The following is a 14,573-nucleotide window of genomic DNA, read 5'->3' on the forward strand; positions in this document are numbered from 1 at the left end:
CACAGTCCAATGTTGGACATAGCTACTAATTTGACTCGCTGAATTCCTTGGTCTTTCCTTGTTATTAAAATTTGCACACTTGTCAGCGTGACACCTAGCAAGCTTCGCAACTCTGCTGAGATCATGTGATTTTCCTTGATAACCATTACAAGACAGAGTAGATGGAACAAGTCACACCAATTACTCTTCCTGACTTTAAAGTGTCCCAAATTTATGAGTAGCTGTCAGACACTATGGTTTAATTTTTCATACTGGAAAAAAGGGATAAACTCTTTTCCTTTTATATATGTGATGTCCATCAATCACGTGCCTATCTTTGGAAACCCCATCCTGCTCCCTATTTTAATTTCAATTTTTGCCTCCACACCCAACCTAAAACAAACTGCTGTTATCTATATATACTAAATATATAGTTAACCACCTACCAGTTGTCATGAAAGACCTTTCACATGCAAATAATGCAATAAAATATGTTAGACTTATGTAGGTTGTTGCTAGGCAATCACTCATGTAACATGTTCTGGTAGTCAAAGGAAACTATGTGTTTCAAAACCATTTTTAAAAAGATAAATAACAGGGGGAAAGAAAACCTTCTGCTGGTTGAAACCAGCTGTAGATCTTTTAAAAGTACCAGGAAAATAACAAAGCCTTCTGCCAACTTTTAAAGGTGAGCTGAAATGTGTAGAAATGGAGAAAGGAATGGAGAAAGCCTCAGAGTAATGCAATGATATACATACTTACCTGGAAGTAACTTCCACTGAGTTCTGCGAGGCATACTTCTGAGTAGACTTGTGTCACATTGTACCGTAAGAGGCTCAGTACAGCAGGATGTTGAATCTTGATTGACTTCCAGTGTGATGGTGTAACCCCCAAGCATTGCAATACAGTTTACCATCAAAGCAACATTTCTGAAATAAAGATGTTCAATATCTGCAATATTCAGGGCCTTAAACATTAGCAATCCTGTATAAAATTATTATATTAAAATAACATATTAGTTTTCCTGCAAATTAATTCTATGCTTTAAAAAGCATACTTGCACTTGAATCTAAAAATTCATTGAAGAAGCTGTTATCTTTGCAGTGGAGACTATTTCACCAGGGCCACTGGGGCACAGGCCACCCAAGCAGAATGCCGACAACTTTTTACACAAACACAAACACACACACACACACACACACACACACACACACACACACCATAGCTGTCAACGTTTCCCCTTTTTTAAAAGGAAATTCCCTTATTCTGAATAGGATTCCTCGCAAGAAAAGGGAAGAGTTGACAGCTATGACACACACCCTGGTCCCACATACATTTTATACTTCCATTAATTTACAGATGCTTCTGGAAGCATTTCTGTCAGTCTCCTGTTCTCTGGCCAATCAGTTCTCTGCATCACTTAGCCAATCCTAATCTAAATGTATTGTGTCATAAAGCACTCCCTCTCGTGGATTCTATTTGTACCTGGACTACCAGGGGTTTTTTTCCCCCTGGCTCTGCTTCTCCCTCTTCTCTCCTCTTGTTAGGAGAGTAATCTATATTCTCTACCTTGATTATGATGACTTTGGCGCGGTGTACTCTGCGTATGATTAGAGGATATTGCTTCACATTTTCAGAACTAAGACATGCATTGCAAATATGATCTGCTGTGCTCTGATGCACCCTGGCTGAAGTCAATTGGTTGGAAAATATCATCTTGCATGCATCCATTCTTAAGGATGGTCCAGATTGGGGCTGCAATCCTAACTCACCTGGGAGTAAGTCTCATTGAATTCAATAGGACTTACTTTTGAGTAGGCATGGTTAGGATTGCACTGCTAGATATGCACTGAAATAAATGAAGCAATGTAAATGTAAATAATGTAAATAAATGAAGAAGTGTGCAAGCACACAAAAGCTTATACCAAGAACAAACTTAGTTGGTCTCTAAGGTGCTACTAGACATACACACACACACACACACACACACACACACATTTCAACTGTGTCAGACCAACACGGCTACCTACCTGAATCTAGGTTGAAATTGTAAGCATGTCTACTCAGAAGTAAGTCCTATTGAATTTGGTGCGACTTACTCCTCCCAGGTAAGTGGGGTTAGGATTGCAGCCTTAGCTAAAACTAACTTAATCTCCGTTGATCTTAATATATCTACTCCAAGCATGCCTAGGTTTGACTCTAACCCATATTCTGATCACATTATGATAAAACAATATATTTGTGTTGTAATTCTTTAGATGACTAATTATTTTCATATCACTAGAAATGCGTATAGTTCACCTCACCACAGCCATATATAGCAGCTCTCTGTTTTACCAGAGAGGTAACGGAGGCTAACAAGAGCTTGCTAAAGGTCACCCACTTTATTCATGGCTGAACTCTGTGGACCCAGATTTTCCTGCTCTACAGCCAGTAATATATCTTACATTAGGTCACTCTGGCTGTATTAACCTTCATGGAGGTTGCACCAGGAGAATCTAAGGCTAGCTTCAGCTTGCCAGCTTGTTTACCACTTGCAGAATACTTTCAGCCCCATGTGTCAGAGATGCTAATTTGAAATGGCGGCACTGTCTAAAAGCCCCTGTTAATATTCATGCTCCGTGCAGAATATCAGCTGTGCCCACCTCTTCTCTATAGCACCAAAGTGCCTTGACAGTTAATGAGCTAGGCACAGGCTCTAAACCAGCAAGTTGTAACTGAATAAATATGATAAACAACCTGTTTCCAGATGGCTTTTTATGTAAAACAGTTTATACAGCATTGATAGATGGCAAGTTTTGTGCCAATAAATCCTTGTATTTTTAAAACATTTGCCTTCTTAATTGGCCAGTTTACACATAAAATATGTTTATGTGCATTGCTTTAAGTCGAAATGTGACATGGCAATGTCTTCGGAGTAAGCAGGCATCTCATATATCACAGACCATCTGTCATAGTTCACCAATACAGTGGGATGCAAGGGGAACCATCTCTTGCAGAATGTGTTATGTAGGGAAGGGAGCTGTGATAAAATACTGCATGGCTATTTATTAGGACCAAATATGCAGATTTTGCAGCTCTTGGGTATTACTGACCCACGTGTGGTGGGAAAATGAAAGAAAATGTAAGTGGACTAGGTATATTTAATTAATGTAACTCTTCGAACATGTTGAAATGAAGGGGGGGGGGGAATCTTATAAGCTTAATACTGTGTAATAAATACTAATGAAAGTTAGAACATTTACACACTTTTCCCCAATAGAGTTCTTTCCATCTCAGAGAAACTCAGACTCAGGTCCATTTTCTTTCCAAAGCATAACAAATGGCCAATGTCTCATTTTAAAAGTAATGGCAGATAATCTACTGTCCTTTGAGATATATATTCCATTCCCAATTCAACCACCCGGCTACATCCATATCTGATGCTGTATTTAAGAGCATAAGACAAGCCTGCTGGATAAGGTCAATGGATCATCAAGTCTAGCATCCTGTTTTCACATGCCTAGGTGAAAGCCCAAAACCAGGACCTGCGCACAACATCGCTCTTTCCTTCTGTGACTCCCAGCAGCAGGAAACATGCAGCCAGTTATGTAATTCTCCTACAATGGACCATGAGGCGAATAGTGTGGTTTTTGGCAGAAGATCAACTGCAGCAGAACAGAAAAGTACTGCATGTGGCGAATACAGGGCAGAAGAGTAAACGAGTCTCAGCTCCCTAGCCGTCAGCAGACGAAAAGGCTGAATTTAGAGATGCAACAATGAGCATCCGATAGGGAGCTTCCAGAAATAGTTGTGGGGTAATGACAAAAGCACATTCTCCAAAAGCACACATAAGTTATAGTATTAGGAAATGAGAAACCCACCACCACCACCACCACCACCAAGGTGTCTTCTGAAAGGGAATCTCAGAGGAGTGAAATGAGAAGTGGTGTCAGGATTACTTTCTGAAAAGAGGGTAATATACTCTGGATGGAAGTTCTTGGTGCTAATCACTCAGGGCTTTTTAATATTGCGATTTAATGAGTAGCATGGTGTTTTCATGATTGGATTAGGGAAAATGGATCTAGCACGCCCAAGAGTTTCATTGCCTAAGACACTTATAGGTTGGGACAACCCCACCCCCTTTTTCCATTGCAGAGAAGAGTAGATGGTTGTCTGGTCAGTCCTGCATCTGAGCCTTTATTCGCCAGTCCTTGCCAGCTTAGCCATAGACTTTGGCAGCTCCTGAGAAACAAAATGGAGGCAAACTGGGGAAAGTTCATTTTCCATCATTCCTTTATTATTTCCTAGCAAGACCAGTTCTCCTTTAAAGGGTAGTTTATAAGCTGTCATTATCTTAATCACATTTAGAAATTCCCTCTAAAAAGCTCTACTTCTATCATAAGCTATCTACATGTGTTTTCACCCCCCACCTCATTTTCCCAACAACATCCATTGCTTGATCTCACAGTTCTCTTTTGCCTCAAATAAATGATATTCCAGTTTGAAAGTCTACTATAATGAGCTTCTTTAGCTTTTAGAGTTACACATGAGGAACCAACGAAGTCCATTATACCATATAACACTCCAACAGTCTTCCTTCTCCCATCCGGGATAATGCCTGCTTGACAGCTGCTCTCTTTTGAATTTTTTTTTGAAATGCTATACATTGTGAACGCTCCCAATATCAGTACAGTACTTGAAAATTTAATTTATTGTTTAAATTATTGTTTTGCCATTCTGATGCAGCACAAAGACTGAGTTGAAAAAATTTCTATAAAAATAATTGTGGTAAATTTATCCAGTTATGCACCTCCATACTTTTAATAATAATAATAATAATAATAATAATAATAATAATAATAATTTATTTATACCTCACCCATCTGGCTGGGTTTCCTCAGCCACTCTGGGCGGCTCCCAAAAGAATATTAAAAACACTATAAAACATCAAACATTTAAAACTTCCCTAAACAGGGCTGCCTTCAGATGTCTTCTAAAAGTCAGATAGTTGTTTATTTCCTTGACATCTGGTGGGAGGGCGTTCCACAGGGCGGGCGCCACTACCGAGAAGGCCCTCTGCCTGGTTCCCTATAACCTCACTTCTCACAGGGAGGGAACCGCCAGAAGGCCCTCAGAGCTGGACCTTAGTGTCCAGGCTGAATGATGGAGGTGGAGACACTCCTTCAGGTATACTGAAAGAGTCATTAAGAAGCCATTTTAACTACATCTATAACTCTTATCTCCTTCGGCTTCCCTTGCCTCCCAAAGCCTCACCTCAAAATACTGAGGCAAAAGCAGATGTTGAGGGACATGACCTTTCCCTTGTTTTTGCCATAACTCCAGCTACGGTGTTCCCCACTCTAGGGTTCCTCTGACACTGCTTTCTCTTCTCTCTGGCTGTGTGGTCCTAGTCAATCAGGAATTATGAGATGAGTAAGATAACATCAGGCCACTTTATAGCCCATCAAAGTTGGCCACGTTGAATTATCACTGCAGGTCCAGATTTAGCTTTGCAGAATCATCATTAAAGGCAAATGAATCATCATTGCTCTTACCGTAAGAAAGAAAATGGATACTCATATTGCCCAGGCAACCAGGTGACAGTTGCTGCTTGTAGTCTCATGTCCTATGCTTGCAGTGCAGGTCCGGGAGAAAGGGAATGCCACTCAGTTGTAAATGTGGGTTCCCTGTGTTCTGGCACTGCGTGACTTGAACGCAGCCAATGAAACTTTCACAGTGAAGTATGACGAAAAAGGGAACATATCCCTGAATTATCTCGGCAGCTTTCTCAGCCTTGTTCTGCTGTGGCGACTTCATTCTATGATGTCTATCCCCATAGCACATCATGGGAAGACATCAAACGTTCAGTTGTCTAGGCAACGTGAGGACATGTTCTCAATCTTCTGGTGTTGCTCTGTGAGAGCAGCCAATGATACTGCTACAGTGCGGTACAGCGAAACAAGGAGCACGTCCTCACATTGCCTAGGCAACCAGGTGATTCTCCCTCTCTTCTTATGCTGAACGGTGGTGGTTTCATTGCCCACTCTGGCTGTGCAGCACTATAAAACAGGAAGCATCACACAGCTGCCTAAGCAATACAACAGTGCACTCTGCTCCCCTATTCCCACACAGTGAGTGAACACTGGCTTTGAACTTCCTTGAAACATCACTTGGAGTGTTAAAACATTGCTTAAACCTCATTTAAAAGAGTATGGAAATTCAGTTTTGTACCTTTGTGCCTTGGTGTTTTCAGAGGCAGTTCTTTTGTTGATGTTTAACACACTTTGGCTCCTTTGAAAGAGAAGCCACTGAGCTGGGTTTCAGCATAGCCCATTTTATCAATTCCAATAATACAGCCAGATTTCTGTATATACGGTGCTGATCATGTCTCCAGATACGCTGGACTTGATGTTCCACCAGCACGAGACAGAGGTGGAAGGTGTTATGTACTGAGTTGAATAGGATTCAGAATGGAGCAGTCTGATTGGTCCTAGAACAATAGGATTCAGAATGGAGCAGTCTGATTGGTCCTAGAACAATAGGATTCAGAATGCAGCAGTCTGATTGGGCCTAGAACAATAGGATCCAGAATGCAGCAGTCTGATTGGTCCACAAGAGCCACCCAATCCAGCTCCAGGTGGAAGTGAATCCGCAACCTGATTGGCCTACAGGAGAATCCCGGAATTAGCCAATCACATGGGGCCCATTGTGTAAATAATGTATATAAAGCAGACATTCTGGGGGAACTTCCATTCCTCCTCACCATTATGAGCTGAATAAAGAGCATGAAATCTACTCTCGACTCCGAGTATATTTCACTGGCGACGAAGGTGGGATTCGAACCCACCCGTGCATATTTCAGAAACCATGCTGTGGTTTTCAGCAACTGGTATTCAGAAACATTACTGCTTCCTACTGTGGAAGCAGAGTATAGCTATCATGTCTAATAGTCATTAACAGCCATTTCCTCCATGAATTTGTCCAGGCCTCTTTTTAGAAACCATCCAAGTTGGTGGCCATTCCTGCTTCCTGCAGCATTGAGTTCCAAAGTTTAACTCCGTGCTGTGTGAAAAACTGCTTTCTTTTATCTGCCCTGAATCATTTGACATTCAGCTTAATTTGATGTCCATAAGCTCTAGTCTTATGTGAAAGGGATAAAAACTTTTCTCTATACACTCCCCCCCACTCACCTTTCTAAACTAATTTCCTCATAGGAAAGTCACTCCAGTTGCCCCTTTCTGATCCGCTTCCTTTTTGCGGTGAGGTCACCAGAACTGTACACAGTAGTCTATACACAGTTGTGCCAAAGATTTGTATAGCAGCATTATGGTGGAATCTATAGACACATAAAAAAAGTTCTGAAAATGCTTTTTTTAAAGTGTGTTTTTTTAAATACATTGAATTTTCCATGAGGCTCACCATCGCCATCTAGTGTCACATTGCACTTAAAACACACTTAAAATGTTGTTGTTTTTTGCAGTTGTACAGCTGAGTCCAGTGGTAGTTTTATGTTCAGCTGTACTGTGTGCAAAATTAACACGGTGCACTCTTCTGCACCACTGCAGAGACGTGAAATGCTTGTTAAACTGCAAAAAATTGGAAAGGTATTCTGTACCTTCCAGGATTAATTCAGAGTCATAGATAAAGTGCCTGATAATCTCAATTGGTTCAAGGCAGAGACGGTTATTTAGGTGGTGAGAAACACCTTCTTAATTGTGGGTGCCAGCAAGTAAGAGAAAGATAGAATTCTATTAATGCAGAGCTTATAACACAATCATAGTTTTATCTCCTTTTCTCACTTTACTGGTTATTGTTCTAATAGGTTCCATCATGTGCAACATTAGCATAAATTGATACTGTGGAGATTTATTCATTTGAATGTGTTTACTCATTTAGGAGCCTGGTTCTTATTGGGCTTGTTGTAACAGTACAGCAGTGTATTTTATTTATCTCTTTATTCATTTATCAGATGTTTATAGAAATGGCCATCCCAAATTACAAAACCAGCAGGCTTCATGCACACAGTAAATGTGTCCCTTTGACAGCTTTATTTGGTAATTTTTCTCTGTTAAGTGCAGTTTTTATTTCACTTGACTTTCCAAAGGGCAGAACCAAGGTTATTAAGCAGGGTGAATTGTCAGCTGTCCCCATATTGAAGCTATGTCTTTAGGCTTCCTCTCATTCCCATTAGGCCAAGACAGACTCTTGCAGTCATATTGCCTAATTGTCACATTCAGTCACACTGTCTAGAAACTGACATGACTGCAAAACTAGAGCCAGATTCCTGCTTTTTGTTAACTAGTAAAAGGGCTTAGAAGTACGATTTTCAAATTCATGACTACACTCACAAACACATACATGCACAGACACACACAGTAAGGGCAAAGGCCTTCTCAAAATGGCTTACAAAACAAAATAGATTATAGCAAAACACATGCACAAACACAGAGACGGGCAGGGCAAAGGCCTTCTCAACAAAATTTTGTTGTTGTTTAGTCGTTTAGTCGTGTCCGACTCTTCGTGACCCCATGGACCAGAGCACGCCAGGCACTCCTGTCTTCCACTGCCTCCTGCAGTTTGGTCAAACTCATGTTAGTAGCTTCGAGAACACTGTCCAACTATCTCGTACTCTGTCGTCCCCTTCTCCTTGTGCCCTCAATCTAGTAAAACACACTCCATAAATAAGGCCACCCCTCATTTTTGGTGCTAAATTCAACATGCCCTACAGTCCCCCAAACTGTTAATACAGTGGTACCTTGGTTCTTGAACATAATCCATTCTGGCAGTCCGTTTGACTCCCCAAACTGTTCGAAAACCAAGGCAGGGCTTCCTACTGGCTGCAGGAGCTTCCTGCACTCAAGCGGAAGCCGTGTCGGACGTTCGGCTTCCGGAAAACGCTTGCAAACTGGAACCCTTACTTCCGGGTTTGCGGCATTTGGGAGCCAATTTGTTCAACAACTAAGCCATTCGAGAACCAAGGTACCACTGTAAAAGAGAGAGAAAGAAACCAATCTTCAGCAAAGATGTCCTATGAGATTTCTCCTCAAGCCAGTCTACATCATTGTGTAAGTTTGTCACCAGGCCTAGATACCATATAAAACTATCATCATACTATCTACAGAAGGCACAAGCCTGAATTAAAAGGTCTGGGAGAACAAAATGCATCAAGATGGTGCCTGAAGAAATCTGGTGTAGGCATCTGATGCGCATTTTGGGGAAACAACATTCCGTAATGGCATCACCACCAAAAAGGATTACAGTATCATCTTTGATATTGTACCTTCTTTCAGCCACAGCTCTCCTATAAAATGCAAATTGTGAGCTCCATCATAGAGATGGCTGAATCTGTCAATCTCAGTTTTTCTTGGTTTCTCATTCTCCCAATTTTAAGTTCAGTTAAGGCGGAACTGTTTTCAGGGGAAATGTATATTTAAAAGCCCTTATGAAAATTTCCAGCATCTTAATGGGTAGCTCTCCTAATAATCCTATTTTTGTAGGCATTTTGCCAAATATATCAATTTCTGCAAACACTTTTTCCTATTATACTACCTTTCTGTATGCTATTTTCACTGATATATGCATTTTAATACTTTCCCTAATATATAAATTTATGTACACATTTTGGCTGGGGGAGGGCATCACAAAATAATTTGAAAAGGTGTGGATTTTGAAGGATAGATGTGTTTCACTTTCCATATCATTTCAGGAAGCGCAAATTACGTAGACTCGCATTAGAATGCACATTGAACCACATTTTTCTCCCCGCCCCTTCCCTACACCTTCACAAGAGTATTGATGATAAAGATTGCCAAACCCTTTACAAATGTAATATGCTATATTGACAAATACGTATTCTCCTCCAAAGTCAATACATTTTTTTCCCCTGGGTGACGCTCCCAACACAATTCTTCCAACAGGTATTTCTAAGTCAGCTTTTCTTGTGAGAAAACTTCTTTTCCACCTAAGGAAAGGGGTATCTCAAACACCTGCTTAATTTAGCATCCATCTCCTCTTTGCGGCTACATGACACAGGTTATTTACTCAGCCTGCATGACTACATTTGCCAGTTGCCCTTTAAAGAAGCACAATTCTTCTATTCCTTGAGGGCCTTTTGTTCATCTCTAACACTGAGCATATCCCAACTCCTTTTTCGATCTGGTCCAAATCCTATTAGCTCTGATGCTTTTACAATGCATGAGACGCACCAGGGGCTTGCTTAACACTTGTTTGTGAGTCTTTCTGGCTCTCTGGCAATGCATTCAATTAGGCTCGACATCTCTTTGCTTTAGCAGCATTAATTGTTTTGCACTGTACTTCGGCGGTTCAGGCACACCCTAAATTTCCCCAGAGAATTTTTAATCATTTTCCCTGCTCTGCAGTTGCCCGTTTCCTCCCCTCTTTGCATTAAGACTTGTCATCACCCATCATGCCTTTTGTCTTCTTTCTAGTCCTATCAGTCATCACGTTGCTGTCATCAGCTTGCGATCCACCCTGTGTCATTATTTACCACCAATTAATTAGCAGTCCTCTCAAGCATGCTGCTCAGGGAAATTTGCACATCCTTTTCCCTATAGATTTAACCTTTTCTTTCTGGCTCAGTTCCTTCAGTGAGCCACTTCCAGGGTTCCCCAATGATTTATCTGAGTTTTAATATGATAGATGTGAGTAACAAAAACACTGTGAGCCATTACTTGGAGCCAACTTTTCCAGGTAATTCTAAAAACAGTTACACCTGCTGGAAGCAGATGGGATCACTATAAGACATTCTTGTTGACCAGACATTCAGTTCTTAACTGGGGTTATGTGGTACGATGATCCTGCCTGTTTCAATATTCATTTTTTTAGTAGAGTGGGTAGGAGTCTGTTGTTTTGTTTTGTTTTTAGTAAATAATGCTCTTTTATTTCTTTTGATATTTCTTTTAAACTCTTATGTGTGTGTTTTTCAGTTACAGTGGTACCTCAGAAGTCAAACGGAATCCATTCCGGAATTCTGTTCGACTTCCAAAACATTCGGAAACCAAGGCGCGGCTTCCAATCGGAAGCTGTGGAAGTCGTGTTGGATGTTCGCGTTCCAAAGAACATTTGAAAACCGGAACAATCACTTCTGGTTTTTGATCATTCGGGAGCCAAAACATTAGACTCCCAATGCATTTGAAAACCAAGGTATGACTGTATGTCCTACTTTGAGATATGCTTTGTAGTAAGCACGTAGTTACAAGAAAGGAGATTCCGACTAAACATCAGAAATAACTTTCCGACAGTAAGAGCAGTTCGACAGTAGAACAAATTCCCTTGGAAGGTTGTGGACTCTCCTTCCTTGAAGGTTTTTAAGCTGAGGTTGGATGGCCATCTGTCATTGATGCTTTAGCTGAGATGCCTGCATTTCGGGAGCTTGGATTAGATGCCCCTCAGGTCCCTTCCAACGCTACAGTTCTATGAGTCTAAGCCACTCGTGAATGTTAACAACAACAACAATAATCAATTATCATGAAGAAGAGCAGCTAAGTTACCTGTGTGTTGGTGGAACTTGGTGATACATCAACATAGTGGATCTATGTCAGTTGCAGGTCTTTTTTTCCAGCTGGAACTTGCCAGAATCCAGTTCTGGCACCTCTCAGGTGGGTGCCATTGGCATTCTAAGAGAACAACGGAGGCATTCATAGTGAGTTCTGGCACCTCATTTTCTAGAAAAATAGCACTGGTCAGTTGTAACTGCATTTATAGGTGAGCAGATTCCCTCTGTTCCTCTGTGTAGCTGTCTCCTATTCCAACAACCCTTTGGTGGGTGGGAAGTGAAAGCTGACCTTTTCCCTTCCTACCTTGGTCAGAACAAAATATGTCTCACCAAATATGCTTTTCAAGAGATGCTCCCCTCAATCCCATAGAAGCTTCGGCATTGTTGTTGTGCACATGTCAAGCAGATATGGCTTCAAACTGTATGACAATTTACAGGGGGGGTTGTGTGTGTCCTAGTTGTGTGTACTATCTCATTGCAGACCCACTCACAGTGACCTCTGCCCCAGGGAACGAAAGCCTAGGCAGAGAAAGGTGTAATGAACTGGACAAGGCAACATTCTGGGGTTAAAAAATTGGCTACAACTTTATTGATTGCAGATGTAGGTAGGTTTTTGGTTCAGGCCTTGGATTTATATCCATTTCCAGCCTCCACATGGAGGGCAGATGCTTGAACAGGGTCATGCCTGGGATTGTAAGACATCCTCAAGATGTGGGTCTACCAAGGTGCCCCCTCAGACGCTACTGGAACCTCTATGGGCCATCTGCCCCATACTTGGCTTCTGGACATAGGCTTCCATCTAGACTCCTCTAATGGGGTGCCCTGAGATCACACCTGCTTGAAGCAGGGGTGATGTACTAGCTCCTATAGAAACTTCAGAGGGGGCGCTTTTGTTGAAATTCTCTGACATCCCTCTTTGGAAGATTGGCAAGGGTACGAAACCTTAGTTGAAGGCCAGTTTGGGGATACCACAGCCTCCTTTTCCTGTTAGAATGTAAAGTCTAAAAATTCATTCCCATGGCCTATCATTCCAACCACAGTCATTTTTCTAGCAGTACATACTCTAGTAAAAAATAGCATATATTCTGTTTGCACTGCACACTGCCATAAAATAAATGTACTTTATTTTGGCTCTTTGTTTCCCCGTTCCTCTTTTTACTTCTACTCAGTTCCTTGCTTTTATCTTAGACTTTTAAAAATGGATCCTGCCTATAAAAATTCACTGTATAGATTATCCATTTTTCAAAAGAGTGCACTTGACATTATGTGAGAAGAGAATTCAGAAGGAATATATATAACTTTAATCGCACAAGCAGCAAAAATGCTTCCTCCAGAGAGTTCCACACAGTTCACTAAGAACAAACAAAGCTGAACCACTGAATCATAAGCCCTCAGCTTAATTATAGGCATACAGGGCTATGATAGAATAAAGATTATACCACTATCATACAGATTCCATGGTGAGCATCCGGCTCAGACAAGAGGTTATTGGCTGAAGATGAAGTAATCCTTCAAGGAGAAGCCAGTTATTATTATTATTTTTTAAGATGCTGGGAAACTTATTGCAATTTCAGTGTCTCAGTCCCATTTTGACCTGAACATAAGGACTTTTATGAGGAGAGGAATGCCTAGGATTGTAGCCAACTAAATTTGGCTGAGAGTAGACCCATTGAAATTAATGCACCTAAATTAGCCACATCCATTAACTTCCATAATTCTACTCTGAGTAGAACTAGCATTGCAGACAACCCATAGTAACTAACAGAGGTGAAAACGATGGATAGATACATCAGATTAGAAATGACACAATTTAAAATGGTTTAGCACAACAGTGAATTTTGTAATTAGTGGAATAACTGACAGCTCTGAAATATTTGGATCATTCTTACTGTCTAGAAAGAAGGAGGAGAAATCATAGGGCTATTGTTTTTCTACCTTAGTCTATGCGTTCATGTGTTCCTTTGGGAGAAATGTCAAGGTATAAATTTAATTAGCAAATAAAAAAATAAAATAAAGATATGCACCTCCTGTCAGACAACCTTACTATGGCTGCAATCAACTTCTACACAGCTATGACCAGGATTGCACTGTAAATTTTGCTTACATGCGCAGGAGACAATAGCCATATTCCGGCTTTCTCTCCAGTGTGAGTGGAGCAGGGTTATGGACCTGACATCATGCAAGTGCCAATCCTACCCCAAAGCTCCACACATTGAGCAAAGAGGTGCCGACATCTGCACAGCTGCTCATATGTAGCCAGTCCTCACAATCAGGACCTAGTTACAGGTAGGTAGCTGTGTTGGTCTGCCGTAGTCAAAACAAAATAAAAAAATTCCTTCCAGCAGCACCTTAGAGACCAACTAAGTTTGTTATTGGTATGAGCTCTTGGTAAGGTTGGTGGACTTCCATTTCTTGCAGCTCAGGGTGGTGCCTTCCATAGTTCTAGTTACAGGTAGGTAGCCATGCTGGTCTGTCGTAAAGGTAAAGGTAAAGGGACCCACAGTGCCACCCGCGTCCCGTTGGTCTGTCGTAGTTGAAACAAAATTTAAAAATTCCTTCTAGTAGCACCTTAGAGATCAACTAATTATATCAACTAATCAGGACCTCTGTGTGATTCGGGGGTTCTGATCTCGCGGAGCGACTATGTGCGAGCTGCTCATGCAGATGTGCCCTTTTACAAAGTTTAGTGTTCAAGTGCATATGTCACAATCAACATGGGATGTGACTATGGTGCAAGGGCAGAAGGTACAGCCTTCTTGTTCCTTCCTCCACATGATACATGGTGGCATCACATTAATAGGGCAGCTCCCTACAATGGATGTACACAAGCAGGCGGAGAAGAAATGGAATGTCATAGATTCCCAAAGTATTGCAGAATGCCAGCCATATTGATTTCAAGTGAGAAACTGACAATTCATCTAAAGGTTCCTTACAACCTACCTCAAATCACTCCCTCAGCTCCAGCCAGATCAACTGCTGCAGCAAGTAAGTTTTTGAGAGGCTATTATTTATCTAGTCATTCAATAGCTTTGGAGACTGTTCAGGGAGCTCCCCGGAGGGTTTCTGGAAGGCACACAAGCAGGCAGGCAGTTCCCAT

This window comes from Podarcis pityusensis (assembly GCF_964106645.2).
Source record: "Podarcis pityusensis genome assembly, chromosome: 6".
Taxonomy (NCBI): Eukaryota; Metazoa; Chordata; class Lepidosauria; order Squamata; family Lacertidae; genus Podarcis; species Podarcis pityusensis.